This window comes from Oreochromis niloticus, linkage group LG12 (genome assembly GCF_001858045.2).
Source record: "Oreochromis niloticus isolate F11D_XX linkage group LG12, O_niloticus_UMD_NMBU, whole genome shotgun sequence".
Taxonomy (NCBI): domain Eukaryota; kingdom Metazoa; phylum Chordata; class Actinopteri; order Cichliformes; family Cichlidae; genus Oreochromis; species Oreochromis niloticus.
The window spans coordinates 34002248-34010976 of record NC_031977.2 but is presented as its reverse complement, the minus strand read 5'-3'; the positions used below and the strand labels follow the sequence as shown (position 1 = coordinate 34010976).

Below are 8729 nucleotides of genomic sequence, written 5' to 3'. Positions count from 1 at the left end.
GCCCCACACTTTGGGAACCTCTGATTTAAAGAGAGATTTTGATGCACAGATTGATGAACAAGCTCTACGCTGTCATTGGCTTAGGGTCATGTCAATCAAATCATAACCGCCCCAAAGTGCATTTTTTTAAAAGCGGTTTTAAAACTTCCGAGGCATTCATGTTTTGTGTTTTTTTAACTCACCTCCAGTGCATTTCAAATGTCTATTTTGTGTAGTTAATGAAATAGACTGCAATAAATAAATAATTTATAAATGACTTTTAGAAAAATGTGATGGAAAGGAAGATGGAAACTTTGGGGTGGGAGGGGCAACGAAAGGTAAGGGTTACGGCAGATTTTTAACCGGATATGTTCCGAAAATTGCCCAAAACACCGTTTGACTGTATTGAATTAGCCATTAAGAGCTAAAAGAATATATTCAAAACATTAGGGGTAAATAATAATAATGAGTTTTTTGCATTCCAGTGAATTTGAAGTCAGCTTGCCCCATCCCTTAGCTAGCTTATAATTTTCTGGAAGCTCAAGTTTGACAACCTGGCGTAGTCTGAACTGTGTCCAGTGAGAAAAATGTCGACAGGTAAGACGTACCAAAACAGTTCAGTAAAGTTAGCATAGTGACTGCTGAGTGGAAAATAAGTTACATTTATGTAGTTAGCTTAGCTTAGCTAGCCTGGGCTTGCTTGTTGATAGCTTAGCTGAGATTCACACCAGCTAGTTAAATGCACAGGTGTTACTGCACGGCAGACAGGAAGGCTCTGTCAACTGCAAGACTTGATACATAAAATACGTGGTCATTTAAATTTAAGTTGTGAAGTACAACTTAAAAATGGCTTGTTTGGCTCACTGAATCCTAACAGAACATATATTTGCTGAAAGTTTTAAATATAACTCCTACTAATCATTGAGACAACACTTTTACCAGAGAAATTAGCTGAGAAAATAACATCTAAACAAAACAAGATAAACAAGCATTTTTCTATATTGTGTTACAAAACTGCAAATATGAAAAAACGTACAATATCAGAAGATGTGGAAATTAAAAACATTAAAACAATGAGCATTTTCATGATGGTGCAAGCCTTTAAATTATCCCAGGTATGTCCTAAATAATACACTATCTGACGAATGAGCACTTTCATTTACATTTCCTTTGACAACTTGTGCCACTGTTCTTGATGAGGATGCTCCTTTACAATATGTTCAGCATCCATCGTGGTGGAAACGGTGTAGAAATAGTGTGTGGAGTGATGATTGAGGGGAAATATCAAAAAAGCTCTCCCCTCGATGCAGCGCCAAGACATTAATGGCTCAAAGGTGAGAGGGCCGATGAACTAGCATGTCTCCACTCTCCCGGAGGCCTGCTGGCCTTCACCTGTTCCCTGTCCTCTTCTCCTCCACCGAGTTTTCCCCCCTGCCCCGCAACAGACGTCTTATCAAACGTGACTGATTGCTGTAATCTGGACTCTAGGCAGCCATTAAGCAAATTACCTGAATCATTGCGAGGATTAGTCTCATTAACACATGATTAGCATCAAATTAAAATAATGAGTGTTTAACTTGTGATGTCTTCCAGTTGTTGGAACAGCTTGATCAGCCACACCAGGCTGACAGAGGGGGCAAACCTGCGTGTCAGGGGTCCTAAATTGGCAGGGGCCAGCCGTGGTGAAGGGGATGGACATTCACTGGATTACCAAGAGTCGGCTGGCTGAAGGTAAGTCTGGTAAACCTTTAATCTCAAGGTATTTTGCTGAAACATGTCACCCCAGGGGTTGCATTATAATTTGTACAATGTCCAGTTTGCCAAAATGAACACCAGTATATAAATGTCAGATTTGACAAGAAAGCTGTCCAGAAAAAAAGGAAATATGGCATTTATGTTATGGATTTTGTATTTATTTGCACAAAATCAAAAACATCGATGCCAAATAACATCATAATACTTGGTTAAGGCTGAGTGAATGACAAGCCCAGCAGCCAGACCCTGAACTTCAACAGGTAACAAAGGCAGTGATGAACAGTCAGGCTGCAGCCTCTGTTTCTATCCGCTCATGCTTCTACAGTAGAATCACTGTGGTGATAGCTTTAAAGTGTCTTTGTGCTGATTTTCATCTTTGCTCTGTGCCATCAGCTTTGTGTTCATGCCTAAATACTAAGAGAAAGATCATGCGCACCCTGATTGGGTAGGGATTTGTGTTGGTGTGTGGGCCTGTAGCCGGAGGTTTATATTGTTAAACTGTAATTATGAGACACTGGGTTTCAGGCCATTTTACAGACAAATGTAAGATGGAGTATAACAAATTACTTTGGTAAACTTTTCTCTTGGGAGTAATTAATTACTTCCACTGCATTACTTTAAAAGGGGACATGAAACACTACACATATAAACGCTAATTTACACCATTGAGCCCTGCTCTCAAAAACTGACATAGATGTAACTCTGTCTGTGAAGCTGGATTTAAGAAAGAAGTTCTTAAAGTTAAAGTTAAAAAAACATGTTTAGCGCCATCTTCTGTCAGTACGGAACGTGACGTCATGTGGTCGGTTGGTTGGTTGCGGCTAATAGCTAACATAAACTAATGTAAGTCTAACTAGTGACAGAATCGATTATGAAAAAATGACACCAAAACTAAAAATCAGTTCGAGGGATGTTAAAACCGAGTATATACTGTCTGCTTTCGCTGTCTGTCTCTTTAGCAGTAATTGGCTGTTTGCTGTTTGGCTAGCTGCACTCAAGCGGGAAAATCCAGTTGTTAGTGGAGGAGAGCCTGTTTTAGTCAGGTGACAGGTTGTTCAGACTGACAGAAACAGATTTTTCCTCCTCTGGCCGAGTGTACCGAGCGGCGCGATCAGTGCTATTTTATACAAGCAAATCCAGACAGTTTACAACATAACAGCTCACTACATGCACATCACACCACAAATGTAACTACGTTTCTTACTGAAGCACGAGCACAAATCCCATCAGCACATCTGCAGTGCTCCGAGGAAGAGATGCCCAATTTTTGGAGACCTTTATTGTTTTTTTCCACTCACATCATCTCACTGATTAAACTACTTTATTATATTAGTGATCAAAACCGAAGCCCAAATGTATGTGAGGGAGACTGCGGACATACCGATGGATGTTAGGATTTCCAATCATCTTCGGTAAGAAACAGTTTTGTTTTTTGTGTTTGTGACCCCCGTTTAGCGATGGCGGTAACTCTCAAAGCAGAGCCAATGAGAACCCAGTGAGAATGAGACCCAAAGTGATAGCTTACCAATAATATTATATAATGAAATCGAATTTGCTAAATTCTTATCAATTCCCATCCATCCCTGATGAAAAGTAAAATAAAATTGTGTTTATTCATTAGGTTTTTTTTTCACAATTTCATGCATTATTTTGACTTTATTATTATTATTGTACTTGTTGAGATGTCCTACTGTGATATGTGATATAATGTCACTTATTAATTCTGTTAGGTCAATTTATAATTTAAAATTTTAAGTAATTGTGATTTCATAGTTGTTTTTATTATGTATGCATTATAAATAGATTAAAAAAAAACAGCAACAAGAAAACACCAGGGCTGCATGACGTCTATTTTAAAACTTGCTGGTAACAATATTTAGAAAAACCTTCGACTGTTCGTTCATATCCCAGAGTCCGCAGACATTTAGCAACATCTGTCAAACCATAATTAATCAACATTCACAGATGTTGCTTTCTTTCAACCTGTTGACATTTCCCCAAAAAGCTCTTGGAACAGAGAACATCAGATTACTTTAATAAATACCAAAATGTTCCACATTATCATCCATACAATCCACCATCAGGCCCTTTTCACCTCTATGAAGTGAAGATGAGCAAATGTCCCGAATCAGCTGAGGAGTGCAGTGCACCTTCTGCTCTTATCTCAACAGAAGATTTATTTTAATACCAGAAATGCATATTTAGTAACCGCTAAGTGTAGTTAAAAACTCTAATGCTAACCTGCTGCTTGGAGATTATGGACACAGAATGATATTATGTTTTATCAGAGTAGCGGGGGAGTGTGGATGTCAAGTGCTCGCCCAGAAGCACGATTTAATACCACACACACTGAGTACAATTCCTTTTTTTTTTGTACTAATGAAAACAATAGCAGCACTAAACACTTCAGCCCACATTTAATTTAATCTTTGAGGGATTATCTTCTTCGGCTAATGTCAGAGTGTAAGAAGCCCTGTGAATATTAAATACATTTCCTCTGCAGATGCTCCGGCAACATTGTCGGGATAATGTCAACAGATTTTTTTCTGAGTTTCTTCATATGGGTGGAATTACTTCATGAAACATTTATGGGGAGGCGTTTGCCTTTCCTGAGTTCTCCATTAAGCTTGAATGTCATGACATGAAGGGGTGGGGTTTGAGGATAAAATTTGTGTTAATGGCCTTGTGTTCCTTTGGCTTTGGCTAAATTAAAGGGCTTAGCAAATCCATCTTAAGCGTGACTATACTGCCACGGGGTGAAGGGAGGAGAAACCCGCTGCAGCATTGTGCAGGATATTATATCTTAGAATAATCAGCTGAAGCTCTGATTCAGTGTGTGGTATGAATTGAATAAATTCATGCATTAGTTAAGTTTGAAAAACTAACACACACAGTTTGATCAAAGTTGTTTTTTGATTGTTCTGTTTGAAAGGGAAACTGTTACACTTTTATGCATGTTTATATATGCACGCACGCAGCATATTAATTAAGTCATACTACCAATAGCTTTGGCAGGAGCCAGTACAAATCAACACACTACCAGGCATGAGAACAACAAAGTGTGTGAGGAGAAATATGGTGATATGATCGTGTAAGAACAGAAGAAACATGCAGAGATAAAAACAAGTTCAAACTGTGTCATGTGGTAGTCAAAAATAAGTGAAAATTAGTTCCAGTGCAAAACTAGCAAGTTGACTGCAGCTGTGCACAGTCATTTGAGAGCAGTTTGGGGTTGGAGGTGATCCTCAAAGAATATTTGAATGGTTCGCACTGAAAATCGAATGGTATTTTTGCTTGAAATGCTTTGCTGGAAGTGGATAACGGTCCCCATTAACAGTTCAGGTTGTCAGCTTCCTTTTTCCTGATAGTTTAAGCAGAATGCAGCTTGTTGTAAATGGTTCTTATATAACACTTTTCTGCTCTGCCTGAGCACTCATGGTGCTTTATACAACATGCCTCATTCAACCATTCACACAAGCACTTTTTTCTATGCTTTTTACTACTGAAGTGCTTTCTATCTAATATTCACACACATTCACCCCACATCCACTCCTTGTAGTTCCGTGTGTTTTTAAAGGGAGGGAAGATAGTAAAAAAGTGACTGGATGAATGAATTTGGAGAGTAGAGACAGAAAACAAAGAGAAAAGAAGAACAGAGGAGAAAAGATGTAAATGGGTGCTTATAATTTGAGGTTTTTAAAAGTACGATGACAGGAAACATACACGAGCAGACTCACAAACAGCCGAAGTTCAGAGATTTTAGGCGAGACACTCTGAAGCACTAATATAAATGTTTAAAAACAATCTAAATGTTGCTGAAATTGAAATGGAAACAAAGCAAATAGAAAATTGAGTGTAACAAATCAATACCAATCCATGCCCTGTCACTTTTCTGAGGTCAGTCAGAAGTACAATTTTCAAGATTTCTTCCCCTGAAAATGCTGTAAAGACATCATGAACTAGCTGTCTAATCGGTAGTTCTGTGGTGGAAACCAGCTTTATATCAACCACATTTATGTACTGTTTGTCATATTTAATTGACAAACGGTAGATAGTTTTAATTTTTATCAGAGGAAAAACACAGAAAGCAGATTTTTTTTTTTCCAGACCAATTAATTCCACATTGGCCATGTTTGCTGTATACTTTATATTTCACACACTTCTTTAACACTGATTGTGTTAAATATTATTTTCTTTTAAATGGAGATTGGTTGATGGTTTGACTTGATGGCCGTGAACAGAGCACCACCTTGAATTTCACTTGTCTAAACATTGACGTTTCCAAGTATTCATTAAACATTGCAATGGCAAAACATTGTAAACTACTGTGGTTTTAAGTACTTTCTGAGTAAGTTTAGGTTAACTATTGACACGATGCTTGAACAGACCCTTGGGCATGTTAAAAATCAGAAACATCATCAGCTGTGTTGCCATTTTTCCTCTCAGTAAAAGAAGTTTACAGTAGCCTGTCTCTGTTTGTAATCAGTGTGGATTCGTAAGCGACGGTGCCGATCCTTACTAAAATTCAGCAACTCTAAAATGGCTTTGGTTCTTTCTGAAATCACTTATAAAGTAGACAAATTTAATACCCAGAGCCAAAACTCACTAGCATTTGCATAGCGGCTGACAGTAATTTCCCCACATTGTTATTGCTTTATGTCTGTCTGAGCCCATCTGTGATCTCTGTAGCGGCGAACGGTATTTCTCACTCAGTGCACTGTTGGGCTGGCGTACTGCTTTTTTCTGCAAGTGAATGAAAAGTCATCCTAAGGACATAGCGACACAGCCTAATTGCAGTTGATTAATAAAATACTAGCGCAGGCACCAGTTGGCAACTTCATTATTATGTTTCTCAAACAGATTAATTGCGCTGAACAATATGAGCCTGCCACCAGTGATAGCAAGACTTTGGATACAAAGGCAGTCATCAAGACTGAGCCTGGCTTACATTAGTCATTTTAAATAGCTCACTCAATGATTACTCTCATGTGCAATCTCTGAGGTACAGGGATGTGGCGTTAGGAGCAAGCAGATGCCCAAATGTCTAACAAGTACAACTGATCGTTGTTTTTCAGAGAAAAGACATTTAAATCACTGTCAGCATGGCCACTATAAAAACAACTTTGCAATAAAATCTTTATATTTATCAGAGCATAAGACCCAAATATTCCACATACTCAGAGTGTCTGTAGTTTTTGCTTAGACTCAGTTAATGAACTTAAGCTGAAGGGAAAAGAGGATCCTTCCCTCACGACAGCAAATAGCCAAGGGCAATAGCCGATAACTAATGTGTGGAATATTGCAATTAGCATGGCAAAGTACTTACAGGGATCAAATTAAAAAATTCATTAACGCTCGCACTTAATTAAGAAACACTTTTCAGTTTACATGATAAATTATGACACCTATTAAATCTTCCACTACAAGCTGTAATGGCCTTCTTTGCTCCTGGGTATAGGCAGTGTTTCTTTTCAGGTTCAAAGAACTCTCCAAGGAACTTTTATTAGGAATAATGTTTCCCTGCAAGGGATACAGGAGCAGCCATTTTAGAGAAGACGTGCTAGCATTTCCCCCGTCTGTTGCTGCTGTTGCACCTCGGCATCTTGTCTGAGCGTGTTACTCTTAATTGAAACAAGATTGGAAAGACGCTTGAAATGGGTGTTTAGTTTTAGGGGGATTAAAGTAATAGGTTAAGGTTGAAACTGATAATGTTTGTGAGAAAAGTGAAGATGCTGTAGAGGTCTTAAAGCACTTTCTACTACGCGGTGTTGGACTGAAACAACATGTGTGTCATTATTGTTTCCCACAAAGTTACAAAGTATTTGTGATGATAGGAGATGTGGTGCTCTCATCCTTTCTTGACATTATATATTTTGTGAATGATGAAGGAGAAAACTGAGTCCAAATCCTGTAGTCCTTGTGTTTTTTTCTGCTTCCTTGGTGGGCTCGACATGAACTGTTTGTCTATCTGCTGCAGTTTCTGAATTAACTGATCTCCAGAGGAGAAGCTGAGCAGAAGTGCAGTTGGAATCCATTTGAGTCGGGGGGTATCAAATATTGTTGTGGACCACAGCAGCATTAATCTGGTTAGTAGTCTAGTAGGGAAACAATAGGGACGGGAGGGGCCAGGGCTAGTTGGTTAGCAGCAACTCATCATCAGATGGTGAAACGCATTGCTTTAAAGAAGGAATCAAATGCTAAATTTGATTACACAGACTTAACCCAGGTTAAGTCTGTGTATTTGAAACACTACCCTGCTATGTGTATTGACTTTCACCCTCCTCAGTGGTCATTAGACTTTTCTTTTCTCAGTAAAAATCAATTTTATTGCTTTTAAAGCTAGATTTTAGATTTTAGAAAAGTATCTTCATTGCATACGGTTGGAAGAGTTTGAGAGGAATTTAAAAGGTGTCTTGATTCCTAAACGTAACCAGAAATGCTTATGTGATGTTGCATTGAGTGGCCCCATGAAGGTTATGAACAGACGGGCCCTGTTTACTTCAACATTATAAGACATTAAAACATCATGTACATTTCTACTGTTATTTGGTTATAGTTGTTCATAGTCATGCACCTGTAATATATCAATATCAATATGATTATAGAAATCAGCCACTGTTGTAGAGAACAGATTACTTTTTTATTAAGTGAGTCACTAAAATGCATCAACATGCATCAGCTTTAACTGAAAACTATGAACTAAACTTCTGGTGTTGTGGATAGTGGCTGTAGCACAGCATGTTATTTATTTAATGATATTTCTTTTCTTTTTTTTTTACATTATCTATAAATTACCTGTATTTCAAAAATGTTTACATGAACCTTGAGGAGTGGATTATCTGTTTACAGCCTACATGGTACCTGTGATCTTCTAAGATATTAATCAGTGTTTTGGCTGTTTTTTTTTATTTTTTTTGACTAAAATTACTTCTCCTTTTTTTCAGAGTCATGCAGAAAAAGCTGTGAGAAAACAGCAGTAAATACGCAGGAAATGT

The 8729-nt window shown here is 38.0% G+C and overlaps 1 long non-coding RNA gene across 1 annotated transcript in view; it reads left to right on the top strand.

Annotated features, from left to right (window-relative positions):
• Window positions 1–336: 336 nt before the first annotated feature.
• Window positions 337–8729, top strand: part of LOC112848319 (uncharacterized) — a 72653-nt gene continuing 64260 nt past the window's right edge. The window contains exons 1-2 of the long non-coding RNA XR_003222405.1: window positions 337–576; window positions 1573–1710. This is a non-coding gene — a long non-coding RNA (uncharacterized LOC112848319). The remainder of the gene's footprint in view (window positions 577–1572; window positions 1711–8729) is intronic.